We start from the raw sequence: 15,783 nt of genomic DNA, 5'->3' as shown, positions 1-15,783 counted from the left end.
ATTCACATCCCTCCTCTAATGAGGCCACCAGAACTGAACACAATATTCCAAGTGTGATCTAATCAGGGTTTTGTTGAGCTACAATGTTACCTCGTAGCTGTCAAACACAATCCCACAACAAATGAAAGCCGACGCACCATACACCTTCTTAACAACCCTATCAACTTGCAATGCAACTTTGAGGGATGTAGCCCCCAAGATCCCTCTGTTCCTCCACACTACCGAGAATCCTGCCATATCACACATCCATGATACTTTGCGTAAAAGAACTTACCTTTGACATTACCCCCACCCACATACATTCCTCCAATCACCATAAAATTGTGCCCCCTTGTATTAGTCATTTCTGCCTTGGGAAGTCATCTCTATCTGTCCACTTAATCTATATCAACACCATATCAACTCGCCTCTCATCCTCGTCACTCCAAAGAGAAAAGTCCTAGCTCAACCTATCTTCATGCTCCATGCTCTCTAATCCAGACAGCATCCTGATAAATCTCCTCTGCACCCTCTCTAAAGCTTCCACATTCTTCTTATAATGAGGTGACCAGAACAGAACACAAGATTCCAAGACTAACCAGGGTTTTATAGAGCTGCAACATCAGTGGCTGACCTAACAGAACTTTTTTTTTAATTCTGAGAGGAATAGATAGGGTAGACAGTCAGAATCTGTTCCCCAGCGTAGAAATCTCAAACACCAGAGGAATTACTTTTAAGGTTAGAAGGAGAGTTTAATGGACATACAAGGAACAGTTTTTTTTTAACGCAGTTTGTGGTGGGTGCCTAAAAAAGGTTACTGGGGTGACAGTGGAAGTAGGCAGTTCGGTGGAGTTTAAGAGACTTTTAGATAGACATTTGAATATGAAGGGAATGGTAGGATATGGATGATAAATAGGAGAATGGACATTTGTATAAATTGGCAACACCATGGGCCAAATGGCTTGTCCAGTGCTGTCCTGTTCCATGTTTTATGTTCTGTACCTCCTGCCTGATGGTAGCTGTGAGAAGATGATATGGACCACATGGTGGTGATCTTTAATAATATTTGTTGTCTACATGAAGCAGCGATTCTTGTTGATACTACCAATGGTGGGAAGGAATGCAGCTGTAATGTAACAGACAGAGTCCACTACACACTGCAATTTCTTATGCTCCTGTGCATTTTAATTGCTGTACCAGAAATGCAATTTTAAATGCAATCAGTAAGAATAACTTCAACAGTTACTCCCTGATTATAAAGGTTTTGTACATCTGTATCTTTTGCTCAAAATTTTAAATCTAAGCTATCGTTCTGCTAATGAGGACAGATTCCCTCCAGCCTCCTTGTCTAAGCCAATCATGAACTCATTCAATTCTGTTAAACCTGTCTGTATCCTTAGCTGTAAAAAGAAGTGTTGTAACTTCCCCCACCTAAGCTGTAACAGTTGAAATCCTCATCGCTTGAAATATTTCAGTAATTCCTCTGCATCTGACGAGGATATTCAGTTTCATTCCCACTTACATATTCACACTCTGTCACATGCTGTCACTCACTCACACAAAACCCACCACCATGTGACTGAATGCTCAATTTCAATCTACTGCATTAATCAGAATCAAAATTAGGTTTAATATCATCAGCATATGTTGTGAAATTTGTCAACTTGGCGGCAGCAATACAACACAATACATGCTAATATAGAAAAAATAAATAAGTAAATCAATTACAGTAAGTATATATGTATATTAAATCATTAAATTAAAAATTGTGCAAGAACAGAAATAATTAAAGTGAGGTTGTGTTCATAGGTTCAATGTCCATTTAGGAATCAAATGGCATAGGGGAAGAAGCTGTTCCTGAATCGCTGAGTGTGTGCCTTCAGGCTTCTGTACCTCCTTCCTGCTGGTAACAATAAAAAGAGAGCATGCCCTAGGTGTTGTGGGCCTTCTTTCTAGACACTGCTCCTTGAAGATGTCTTGGACACTATGGAGGCTAATGCCATGACTAATCTTGCAATTTTCTGCAACTTACTTCAATTCTGTGCAGCCACACCACCCACACCAGATGGAAATGCAGCGAGTCAGAATACTCTCGATACTGCATTTGTAGAAGTTTTTGAATGTTTTAGGTAACAAACCAAATCTCAAACTCATGAAATATAGCCGCTGTCTTGCTTTCTAGCTGAACCGATATGTTGGGTCCAAGTTAGGTCCTCAAAGATCTTGACACCCAGGAACTTGAAATTGCTCATTCTTTCCACTTCTGATCCTATGAAGATTGGTTCATGTTGCCTTGTCCTACCCTTTCTGAAGTCCACAATCAGTTCTCTGGTCTTACTGACGTTGAGTGCAAGGTTTTTGCTGTGACACAACTTGAGGATCCAATTACAGAGGGAGGTACAGAGACCCAGGTTCTGCAACCTCTCAATCAGGATTGTGTGAAAGATGGTATTAAATGCTGAGCTATAGTTGATGAACAGCATCCTGATGTAGGTGTTTGTGTTGTCTAGGTGGTCTAAAGCCACGTGGAGAGCCATTGAGATTGTGTCTGCCATTGACCTATTGTGGCGATAGGCAAATTGCAATGGGTCCAGATCCTTGCTGAGGCAGGAGTTCAGACTAGTCATAACCAACCTCTCAAAGCATTTAATCACTGTCGATGTGAGTGCTACTGGGCAATAATCATTAAGGCAGCTCACATTATTCTTCTTCGGCACTGATATAATTGTTGCCTTTTTGAAGCAAGTGGGAACTTCTGCCTGTAGCAGTGAGAGGTTGAAGATGTCCTTGAATACTCCCGCTAGTTGGTTGGCACAGGTTTTCAGAGCCTTACCAGGTACTCCATCGGTACCTCCTGCCTTGTGAGGGTTCACTCTCTTGCAAGACAGTCTAACATCTCACTCCTGTATGCCCTCTCATCTCCATCTGAGATTCATCAGCAAATTTATAGATGGCACTTGAGTTGTGCCTACCCACACAGTAATGGTATAGAGAGAGTAGAGGAGTGGGCTAAGTATTCATCCCTGAGGTGCACCAGTGTTGATCATCGTTGAGGAGGAGGAGATATTAATACCAATCCACACAGATTGTGAACTTCTGGTTAGGAAGTCAAGAATCCAATTACAGAAGGAGGTACAGAGGCCCAGGTTCCATAACTTATCTACAGACTGTAGGAGTGATGGTGTTATACACTGAGCTATAGTCAACAAACAGCACCCTGACATTAGTGTTTGTGTTGTTCAGGTGATCTAAGGCCGTGTGAAGAGCCATTGAGCTTACGCCTGCCGTTGACCTATTGTGGCGATAGGCAAATTGCAGTGGGTCCAGGTCATTTGCTGAAGCAGGAGCTGATTCTAGCCATGACCAACTTCTCAAAGTGTTGCATCACCAAAAATGTGAGTGCTGCTGGATGATGGTCATTAAGGCAGCTCACACTACTCTTCTTGGGCACTGGTATAATTGTGGCCCCTTTGAAGCAGGTGGTAACTTTCAACTATAGCAGTGAGAGGTTGAAAATGTCCTTGAATACACCTGCCAGTTATTTCGCACAAGTTTTCAGAGCCTTACCAGGTACGTCATCAGGGCCTACCACTTTGTGAGGGTTCACCCTACTGAAAGAGAGCCTGATATCGGCCTCTGAGACAGAGATCACAGGGTCACTGGGTGCAGCAAAGATCTTCACAGCTATAGTTATATCTCCCTTTCAAAGTGGGCATAGAAGGCATTGAGCTCTTTTGATAGTGAAGCATCACTGCCATTCTTGCTATTGGGTTTTGCTTTGTAGGACGTGTTGGCCTGCAAACCCTGCCAGAATTAACATGCACCCAATGTTGCCCCCAACCTCACTCGGAATTGTTTCTTTGTTCTTGAAATAGCCCTCCACAAGTCATACCTGGTTTTCTTGTACAGACCTGGATCGCCAGACTTAAATGCGACAGACCTAGCCCTCAGCAGACAATGACCCTACTGTCTGCTGAGGGCTAGGTTTCATACAACAAGTTTTCGTAGGCACACACCCATCCACACAGGTTTCAATGAAGTCGGTAACATCTATGCATACTTATCCAGATTTGAAGATGAATCCCTGAATACAGTCCAGTCTACTGATTCAGAGCAATCCTGTAAGTGCTCCTGTGTTTCCCTTGTCCATACCTTCTTGGTCCTCAGTACTGGTGCTATAGTCTTCAGTCTCTGTCTATACTTAGGGAGTAGAAAGAAGTACAGGCAGGTGATCAGACTTTCCGACTGTATATTCACAAATTCTGTAGTTGAACAATGGAAGTATTTATTTCACACAAAAAAATAATATTTAAAAATATCCAAAGAAAGAAAATGAAGTACCATTTTGTACTGAAGTTTTGCCTGAGAACCTCTTCTCTGTAGTGAGGCCTCCTGATAGTTGTGCTGCAAGTGCCCCCTAGTGATCGATACAGGAATTGTAAAGCAAATTATAATTTTTTAGCAACACACACAAAATGCTGGAGGAGCTCAGCAGGTCAGGCAGCATCTATGGAAATGAATAAACAGAGGAAAGATGCCAAAATAAAAAAAGTGGAGAGAGGGAAGGATAGGAGGAGTCAAGGACTGGAGAAGAAGAAATTTGATAGGAGAGGAGAGTGGACTATAGGAGAAAGGGAAGGAGAAGGGGACCCAGGGGAAGTTGATATTTAGTAGGTTTCAGTTTCTAACTTGTTATAGATTTGTTATATTACCATACCTTCCCGAAAGCTTCTGGTAAGATGGCGGCGAGTTCATTCACAGCAGCTTGTATGGGGCCATCCAAAGGTATTATTGTCCTTTGTAATCATATTTTTCATGATCATAAGACCCCGCTGAACATTAAGAACTTGAAGTTTTGCAGGTCAACCAGTTCAGCGGGTTGCTCATTGGCAAAGAAAGTGAAGGAGCTGGACTTGCTGCAGATTGTGCTGCTGACGATCAACACTGGCGCACCTTAGGGGTGTGTTCTTAGCCCACTGCTCTACTCTCTGTATACACGTGACTGTGTGGCTAGGCATAGCTCAAGTACCACCTCCAAATTTGCTGACGATATAACCATTGTTGGTAGAATCTCAGGTGGTGATGAGAGGGTGTACAGGAGTGAAATATGCCATCTAGTGGAATGGGGCCACAGCAGCAATCTGGCACTTAACATCAGTAAGATGAAAGAGCTGATTGTGGACTTCAGGAAGGGTAAGACGAAGGAACACATACCAATCCTCATAGAGGGATCAGAAGTGGAGAACGTGAGCAGCTTCAAGTTCCTGGGTGTCAAGATCTCTGAGGATCTAACCTGGTCCCAACATATTGATGTAGTTATAAAGAAGGCATGAACAGCAGCTGTACTTTATTAGGTGTATGAAGAGATTTGGCATGTCAAGAAATACACTCAAAAGCTTCTGTAGTTGTATTGTGGACAGGTTGCATCACTGTCTGGTTTGGAGAGGCTACTGCACAGGACCGAAAGAAGCTACAGAAGGTTGTAAATCTAGTTAGCTCCATCTTGGGCACTAGCCTACAAAGTACCCAGGACATCTTTAGGGTGTGGTGTCTCAGAAAGGCAGCGTCTATTATTAAGGACCTCTGGCACCCAAGGCATGCCCTTTTCTCATGGTTACCATCAGGTAGGAGGTACAGAAGCCTGAAGGCACACACTCAGCGATTCAGGAACAGCTTCTTCCCCTCTGCAATCTGATTCCTGAATGGACACTGAAGCTTTGGACCCTAACTCACTTTTTTAAAATATGCAATATTTCTGCTTTTGCACATTTAAAAAAATCTAATAGTATTTGTAATTGATTTACTTGTTTATTTATTATGTTTTATTTATTGATATTTTTCTCTCTCTGCTGGATTATGTATCACATTGAACTGCTGCTGCTAAGTTAACAAATTTCACATCACATGTCAGTGATAATAAACCTGATTCTGATTCTGATTGATCACTTGTTGTATCTGCACATTACCAGAAACTTGACAGATCACTCTGAACACCAATACCTTTTACTCTGTCACCATTTTTTTAAAAGTTTTTATATTTCAGACATTATATTCTACTTCCATGTCCTACCTTTTCACTGAGCCTCTGTATCTCCAAAGCTACTTTGCATCCTGTTCATGACAACAGTTAAAACTCAACAAATGATGACACTTGAGATTGGTGTCGTTGAAGTGAAGAAGGTTATCTGGATTTACAAAGGATCGGCTGTGTAAGTGGGCTGAGAAATAGCAAATGATGTTTATTTAGCTAGGAGTACACGTTTATGGTTCCCTGAAAGGTTGCAGGTAGACGGAGTGTTGACGGGTTTTTAGAAATTGGCTACTGAGTATAGAAGTTGGCAGGTTATGTTTCAATTGTTAAGGACATTAGTGAGGCTGCATTTGGAATAGTGAGTTCAGTTTTGGTTGCCCTGCTATTAAAGATACAGTTATGCTGACTTTGACTTTGAAAGAGTGCAGAGGAAATTCACAAGGATGCTGCTGGGCCTCAACAAACTGAGCTGTGGAGAGAACTTGAGCCAGTTGGGACTTTTTTCATTAGAGTTTAGGAAAATGAGGGTTTATAGTGTTTATAAAATTATGTGTGGCCTAGATAGAGTGAATGCACAGTCTTTTTCCAAAACTTGGGGAATCGAGAACTACATGGCATAGGTTTCAGGTCAGCAGGGAGAGATTTAATGGAAACATGAGGGCAATATTTTCACCCGAGAGTGGTCAGAATATGGAATGAGCTGTCAGAGGAAGTGGAATCATAGACTCCCAATAACCATATAACAATTACAGCACGGAAACAGGCCATCTCGGCCCTTCTAGTCCGTGCCGAATGCTTACTCTCACCTAGTCCCACCTACCTGCATTCAGCCCATAACCCTCCATTCCTTTACTGTCCATATACCTATCCAATTTTTTTTAAATGACAAAATTGAACCTGTCTCTACCACTTATACTGGAAGGTCGTTCCACACAACTACCACTCTCTGAGTAAAGAAGTTCCCCCTCGTGTTACCCCTAAACTTTTGCCCCTTAACTCTCAACTCATGTCCTCTTGTTTGAACCTCCCCTACTCTCAATGGAAAAAGCCTATCCGTGTCAACTCTATCTATCCCCCTCATAATTTTAAATACCTCTATCTAGTCCCCCCTCAACCTTCTACGCTCCAAAGAATAAAGACCTTTCTCTGTAACTTAGGTGCTGAAACCCTGTTAACATCCTAGTAAATCTCCTCTGTACTCTCTCTATTTTGTTGACATCTTTCCTATAATTTGGTGACCAGAACTGTACACAATACTCCAAATTTGGCCTTACCAATGCCTTGTACAATTTTAACATTATATCCCAACTCCTATACTCAATGCTCTGATTTATAAAGGCCAGCATACCAAAAGCTTTCTTCACCACCCTATCCACATGAGATTCCACCTTCAGGGAACTATGCACCATTATTCCTAGATCACTCTATTCTACTGCATTCCTCAATGCCCTACCATTTACCATGTATGTCCTATTTTGATTATTCCTATCAAAATGTAGCACTTCACACTTATCAGCATTAAACTCATCTGCCATCTTTCAGCTCACTCTTCTAACTGGCCTAAATCTCTCTGCAAGCTTTGAAAACCAACTTCATTATCCACAACGCCACCTATCTTAGTATCATCATAATACTTACTAATCCAATTTACCACCCCATCATCCAGATCATTAATGTATATGACAAACAACATTGCACCCAGTACAGATCCCTGAGGCACACCACTAGTCACCGGCCTCCAACCTAACAAACAGTTATCCACCACTACTCTCTGGCATCTCCCATCCAGCCATTGTTGAATCCATTTTACTACTTCAATATTAATACCTAATGATTGAACCTTCCTAACTAACCTTCTGTGTGAAACCTTGTCAAAGGCCTTACTGAAGTCCATATAGACAACATCCACTGCTTTACCCTCGTCAACTTTCCTAGTAACCTCTTTAAAAAAATAATAAGATTTGTCAAACATGACCTTCCACGCACAAATCCATGTTGACTGTTCCTAATCAGACCCTGTCTATCCAGATAATTATATATACCATCTCTAAGAATACTTTCCATTAATTTACCCACCACTGACATCAAAATTACAGGCCGATAATTGCTAGTCTTACTCTTAGAGCCCTTTTTAAACAATGGAACTAGATGAGCTATACACCAATCCCTGTTTCTAATGACATTTGAAGTATTTCTGTCAGAGCCCCTGCTATTTCTACACTAACTTCCCTCAAGGTCCTAGGGAATATCCTGTCAGGACCTGGAGACTTATCCACTTATATATTCTTTAAAAGTGCCAGTATTTCCTCTTCTTTAATCATCATAGTTTCCATAACTACCCTCCTTGTTTCCCTTACCTTACATAATTCAACATCCTTCTCCTTAGTGAATACCGAAGAAAAGAAATTGTTCAAAATCTCCCCTATCTCTTTCAGCTCCACACATAGCTGACCACTCTGATGCTGTAAGGGACCAATTTTATCCCTCACTATCCTTTTGCTATTAATATAACTGTAGAAACCTTTTGGATTTATTTTCAGCTTACTTGCCAAAGCAACCTCGTATCTTTTAGCTTTTCTAATTTCTTTCTTAAGATTCTTCTTACATTCTTTATATCCCTCGAGCACCTCATTTACTCCATGCTGCCTATATTTATTGTAGAACTCTCTCTTTTTCCGAACCAAGTTTCCAATATCCCTTGAAAACCATGGCTCTCTCAAACTTTTAACCTTTCCTTTCAACCGAACAGGAACATAAAGATTCTGTACCCTCAAAATTTCACCTTTAAATGACCTCCATTTCTCTATTACATCCTTCCCATAAAACAAATTGTCCCAATTCACTCCTTCTAAATCCTTTTGCATCTCCTCAAAGTTAGCCTTTCTCCAATCAAAAATCTCAACCCTGGGTCCAGTCCTATCCTTCTCCATAATTATATTGAAACTAATGGCATTGTGATCACTGGACCCGAAGTGCTGCCCAACACATACCTCCGTCACCTGACCTATCTTATTCCCTAACAGGAGATCCAACACTGCCCCTTCTCTAGTTGGTACCTCTATGTATTGCTGCAAAAAACTACCCTGCACACATTATACAAACTCCAAACCATCCGGCCCTTTTACAGAATGGGCTTCCCAGTCTATGTGTGGAAAATTAAAATCTCCCACAATCACAACCTTGTGCTTACTACAAATATCTGCTCTCTCCTTACAAATTTGCTCCTCCAATTCTCGCTCCCCATTAGGTAGTCTATAATATACTCCTATATGTTACTGCACCTTTCCCATTCCTCAATTCCAACCAAATAGCCTCCCTAGACGAGCCCTCTAATCTATTCTGCCAAAGCACCGCTGTAATATTTTCTTGGACAAGCAATGCAACACCTCCCCCTCTTGCCCCTCTGATTCTATCACACCTGAAGCAACGAAATCCAGACAGAGGAATCTGGAAATTTAGATATATAATCCCTTGAAAATGGTGTCACATGAAGGTAGGATTGTAAAGAGAATGTTTGGCACTTTGGGCTTCATAAATTAAAGTATTGAGTACAGGAGTCCGGATGTTATGTTGAAGTTCTATAAGACATTGGTGAGGCCTAATTTGAAGAATTGTGTCCAATTCTGGTCAGCTACTTACAGGAACGTTACCTGTAAGATTGAAAGAGTGCAGGGAAAATTTACAAAGATTTCCAGGACTTGACCTGAGTTATCGGGAAAGGCTGAATAGGTTACAACTTTATTCCCTAGAGCACAGGAGATTGAGGGGAGATTTGATAGAGGTATACTAAATTATGAGGGGTATAGATAGGGTAAATATAAGCAGGCTTTTTCCATTGAGATTAGGTGACACAAGAACTAGAAGTCAAGGGTGAAAGTTGAAATGTTTAAGGGGAATGTGGGGGGGAGCTTCTTCACTTAGAGGGGTGAGAGTGTGGATTAAAGCTACTCGTAGAAGTGGCAGATGTGGGTCTGATTCCAACATTTAAGAGAAATTTGGATAGTTACATGGACGGGAGGGTAATGGAGGGCTAAGAACTGGGTGCAGGTCGATGGAACTAGGCAGAATAACAGTTCAGCACAGACTAGATGGGTCAATGGACCTGTTGCTGTATTGTTGTGTTCTATGACTCTATTAAAACTTAGTAATTTTATCGCTCTTCCCTAATTGTTCTCCTACTGTTTCGATCGTGGTGAATGAAGTAATGACTTTCCTCCGCTAGCCGAAGGAAAGTTCCTGTGAAATGGTTCGTAAGCCTGAATGTCATAAAGTGAATGGCAATTACCATTTATTAATATAGGAAAAATTTGTGTGTTCCCAGACCCAAAAAATAATCTACAAAATCATGCCAAATAACACATAAAACCTAAAATAACAGCAACATATAGTAAAAGCAGGAATGTTATGATAAATACACAGCCTATATAAAGTAAAAATAATTTTCTCCAATCATTGCAGCATTGTAGCGTTGCGAAAATCTCACTATGTATAGTCTCACTATGAAGCGGAAGCAGTCTCTCCAGTAACCTTACGCTATGAAGCTGCCATATCATGCCAAATAACACATAAAAATACACAGCCAATATAAAGTAGAAATAATGTATGTATAGTGTAGTTTCACTTACTGGAATCGGGAAGACAGTGAGCACACTGATGGTGTGTTAGGCTGAGTCATCGGAGGTTGGGGTGCTGGGCAATTTTTTCGAATAAATTGCGGTTTCATCACAGTTAAACACTTGCTTATACGAATAACCACCTTCTGTAATTATTTTCTTCAGTTCTGCTGGGATCTTTTCGGCAGCTTCAATATCAGCTGAAGCACTCTCTCCAGTAAACTTTAAGCTATGAAGCTGCCCTCACCTCAGAACCCGATCAAACCACCCATGACTAGCTTTAAATTCCATTTTCGCAACACTTTCATCACCATCGTCCAGTGCTTTCTGTTTCAGCTTATTAAAAAGACTGACTGATTTCTCCTAAAGTATAAGATAACTTAACGGAACACCATACTTTGTACACCCATCAATCCACTCAAACAATAGACTTTCCATTTTATCCATTGTTGGATGCCGACTAAGAGAGACCACTTTGCTACGAGCAGAACCTATGGTAACATCGGCAGCTTTCAAAATTCTTTCTCTCTGCGTATAAATAGTGTGAATGGTGGACGCAGGCAAGTTCAAAGCGCGGACAATATCATTACTTCGTTCACCACGATTGAAACACTTAATTATGTCTAATTTTACGCTAAGTGTAACACCCTTACGAGCTCTTTTAGGCTTTTCCAATACCTTAGAACTCATCTTGCTAACGGATGCACAAAATAAATCGACATAAAGCACAGATGCTCACAGGCACGTCTTTAAGCAATGCCGTCTAGAATGCAGTTCCGGGGGCGCGCGCTGCCTTTTTTTCATAACAGTGAAAACACCTTCTGTTAGCAAAAACTGGTAGCTAATTTAGGTCTTTCATAACAGCGAGGTGTCGTAAAGCAAACGTTCAAAAAATGGCGGCCACCTGTATATAGTATATATACCGTAGATGTCGGATTATAAGCCGCTACTTTTTTCCCACATTTTGAACAGCTTTGAACACTGCGGCCTTTACTACGGTGCGGCTAATGCATGATTTTTTTTCATGCCGCCAAAAACATTTTGCCTCGTAACAGTAGACCAATAAAATTGATGAGTAGTTCACAGAGGTCCAATGAAATTGTACGATAAATCAAGCGCACTTTCACAATTAAATTATTGTAAATCAGTCATTTGTACTCACCCTCATCAACATGGAAAACACTCGAAGAAAAGCATTGTGCTGCCTTTATGGCAGTTATTTAGTTTATAATATTTTCGCTTAGTAATTCATTTGTTAGTAATTTCTAGTTAAAGTTAGAAGTGTTTTAACTATATTTGTTTTCTGTACTACATCGCGGGATGCTATGACGTCACACCTGGTTTCGCCGCGTCTTGTGGGAAATACCGGTTTGCGATAAACGGGAAGGTGGGGGGCAAGCGGCATTAGATCTGAGCGAACGCTGCTTTTAAGTTAAAGGCGATCAATAACTTTTCCTGGTAGGCTGCAGTGTATATATTTTTTACCAGTCGTTAGGAGATATTGGAATGTTGTTCAGTAAAAAAGTATACGCAACGTATATTTAAAAGTAGCCGCGTTACAGGCACGGTTTGAAAAAAAGCATTTGCAATATGTATTTGTTTATGTTACCATATGGATTTAATTAAAAGTTAAAAAATCCTCACGTGTAATATCTTTCTGTGTAAATATCTCATATTACAACGTGGGACACCTGCGGCCGAAAATCCGGTGCGGCTGAAAATCCGGTGCGGCCTAAAATCCGGTGCGGCCTGTACAAGTACAAAATTGATTTTCTTTCTAAAATTAGAGCCAGCAGCTTTTAATCAGGTGCGCTCTGTAGTGCGAAATCTACGGTATTTCTTATTTTATAGTTTTTACTATTTATACATTACAATATACTGTTGCTGCAAAACAACATATCTCATGATATACATGCAAATGCCAGTGATAATAATCCTGATTCTGATTCAGAATTAGACTTGGGGATCTCTTCTGGACTCTAGTTCCAGTTTCTCCTTTCTTAAATAAGGAGACCAAGACTGTGCACAGCACTCCAGGTCACACCTCACCAGCTTCCCATACAACTGTAACATTTCTTCCCTATTTCTAACTCCAACCCCTTGGAATAAAGGTCAAGATGCTATTTGCTTACTTTCTAAGATCCATACAAAAGAACATCGCGTTCTCTGTACTTCACTCATTTGCACTCATTCCACTCAGATAAAATTCTTCTTACTGAAGTGTATGGCCTCATATTTTCTCACATTAAACTCTACTTGCCATGTTCTCATCCATTTACTCTTCCTCAGTTGTAGAATTTAAATATCCTCAACACAACAAGCTTTCCCATCTATTTTCAATTCATCAGCAAATTTGGTTGCCTTCCACTCTGTTCTATCCTCCAACCCACTCTTGTGTTTTCAACCTCTCTTGTTAAACATAAACACAGGCAAATGAGGCTAGATTAAACAGTCATCTTGGTCAGTGTCGATGACTTGGGCTGAAGGCCTATTTCTGTGCTGTATTGCTCTATATTTGGACATATTTTCTTGCTGGGGTTTGAGCCTTAAATATATTTTCGTTGTCAACAACATATTAATTATTAAATGTTTGTCTCGGCTTTGCCACTACCATACCCTGTAATGGTGTTTTCCAATCCACCACAGCCAATTCATATTTTATATCTTATAGTTTATTTTGTGTAGATTTAAACAATATTATTTAAATCTTCATATAAAATTCTATCATATTATGATTATTCTTTCCTGAAGGCTCCTTAATTAATCTTTCCTTATAGCACAATATTGAATCCAAAATAACCTGATCCCTGCTTAATTCCTTAACATGCTGTTTTAGAAAACTATCGTGCATTTGCTCTGTTCTTCTTATCACTATTTCACAGTATAAGCATGTAATTAACTTTAGAGTATTTCTTAATGACAGTAGATTCCTGTGGGATGTACTGGAATTTCTTGACACACAGTTAAATCAATGGTGAGGTAAATAAATGAAGCCAATGGACATAACTCCCATCAACAACTTTTTAATTGCACCTTTGTGCTCAATGACTGGTGTGATTTTACATGAAGCATCATGAGCCACGCTTTTAAACTGACAGAAGACCTAAGGCCTCTACTGCTCAAAGTCTGTCTTTTTGTTGATGAATATAAAAGCTTTCAATCATATTTAATTGCTTTTGACACACCCTTTATAACCTTAAACTTAATTGTGTAAACTGATCTCTAACTAAGTGTTGTTGGTGAGGAAATAAATCAAGGTTAGCTGTCAGGAATGAGGCTTTGAAAGTCACCTAGCAAAATGTAAGTGCTAAGAGCATGAAGTGGTAATTCAGTCTGCCTTGTTCATCAAAGTAAGCCATCAAAGCATATCTTAATAATCAAGGTCATGAAGTTAATATACATGGGGACCATTTGGTATGCCCACTCAAGGGCAGTATGGTACTCTCTGTGATAGTCTCTAATTCCTTGTTAAATGATTTATCAGCCTTTTCCTTTGTGCTGTTGGAGTCTTTAGTTTTGAGATATTCATACAATGGAAACGTCCATAAATATGTTTTCCTGATGTTAAACACCACATTTGAAATGATGAGAATAAAATTTTCATCTCAAAGTCATGTTTATTGTCATATGCAAAAGTATGTGGATACACAGGCAGAATGAAAATTACTTGTAGCACCATCAGGGCTTATATATCAGATGAAGGGATGGGTGAGGTGCCGGAGGATAGCTCATGTTGTTCCGTTGTTTAAAAAAGGCTCTAAAAGTAATCCTGGAAATTATAGGCTGGTAAGTTTGACCTCTGTAGTAGGTAAATTATTGGAAGGAGTACTAAGAGATAGGATCTACAAGTATTTGGATAGACAGGGACTTATTAGGGAGAGTCAACATGGCTTTCTGCGTGGTAGGTCATGTTTAACAAAACTACTAGAATTTTTCGAGGAGGTTACCAGGAAAGTGGATGAAGGGAAGGCAGTGGATGTTGTCTACATGGACTTCAGTTAGGCCTTTGACAAGGTCCCGCATGGGAGGTTAGTTAGGAAGATTCAGTCGCTAGGTATACATGGAGAGGTAGCAAATTGGATTAGACATTGGCTCAGTGGGAGAAGCCAGAGAGTGGTAGTGGAGGATTGCTTCTCTGAGTGGAGGCCTGTGACTAGTGGTGTGCCACAGGGATCAGTGCTGGGTCCATTGTTATTTGTCATCTATATCAATGATCTGGATGATAATGTGGTAAATTGGGTCAGCAAATTTGCTGATAATACAAAGATTGGACAGTGAGGAAGGTTTTCAAAGCTTGCAGAGGAATTTGGACCAGTTGGAAAAATGGGCTGAAAAATGGCAGATGGAGTTTAATGCAGACAAGTGTGAGGTATTGCACTTTGCAAAGACAAACCAAGATAGAACATACAAGGTAAATGGTGGGGCACTGAGGAGTGCAGTAGAACAGAGGGATCTAGGGATACAGATACAAAATTCCCTAAAAGTGATGTCACAGGTAGATAGGGTCGTAAAGAGAGCTTTTGGTAAATTGGCCTTTATAAATCAAAGTATTGAGTATAAGAGTTGGAATGTTATGGTGAGTTTGTATAAGGCATTGGTGAGGCCAAATTTGGAGAATTGTGTGCAGTTTTGGTCACCAAATTACATGAAGGATATTAATAAGGTTGAAAGAGTGCAGAGAAGGTTTACAAGGATGTTGCTGGGACTTTAGAAACTGAGTTACAGAGAAAGGTTAGGATTTTATTCCCTGGAGCGTAGAAGAATGAGGGGAGATTTGATAGAGGTATATTAAATTATGATGGGTATAGATAGAGGGAATGCAAGCAGGCGTTTTCCACTGATGAGAGGAAAAAAAACCCAGAGGACATGGGATAAGGGTGAAGGGAGTAAAGTTTGAAGGGAACATTAATGGGGGGCTTCTTCACACAGAGAGTGGTGGGAGTGTGGAATGAGCTGCCAGATGAAGTTGTAAATGCGGGCTCACTTTTAACATTTAAGTAAAACTTGGACAGGTCCGTGGATGAGAGGTGTATGGAGGGATATGATCCAGGTGCAGGTCAGTGGGACTAGGCAGAAAAATGGTTCAGCACAGCCAAGAAGGGCCAAAAGGCCTGTTTCTGTGCTGTAATGTTCTGTGGTTCTATGCAACAGCATTCCCAA

The 15,783-nt window shown here is 40.4% G+C and overlaps 1 protein-coding gene across 5 annotated transcripts in view; it reads left to right on the top strand.

The window, feature by feature from the left end:
- Nucleotides 1–15,783, top strand: part of rabgap1l (RAB GTPase activating protein 1-like) — a 587,017-nt gene that overhangs the window by 366,525 nt on the left and 204,709 nt on the right. The window lies entirely within an intron of this gene.

Source organism: Hemitrygon akajei, chromosome 12 (assembly GCF_048418815.1).
Source record: "Hemitrygon akajei chromosome 12, sHemAka1.3, whole genome shotgun sequence".
NCBI classification, from domain to species: Eukaryota; Metazoa; Chordata; class Chondrichthyes; order Myliobatiformes; family Dasyatidae; genus Hemitrygon; species Hemitrygon akajei.
This window is presented reverse-complemented; position numbering and strand designations above follow the sequence as displayed.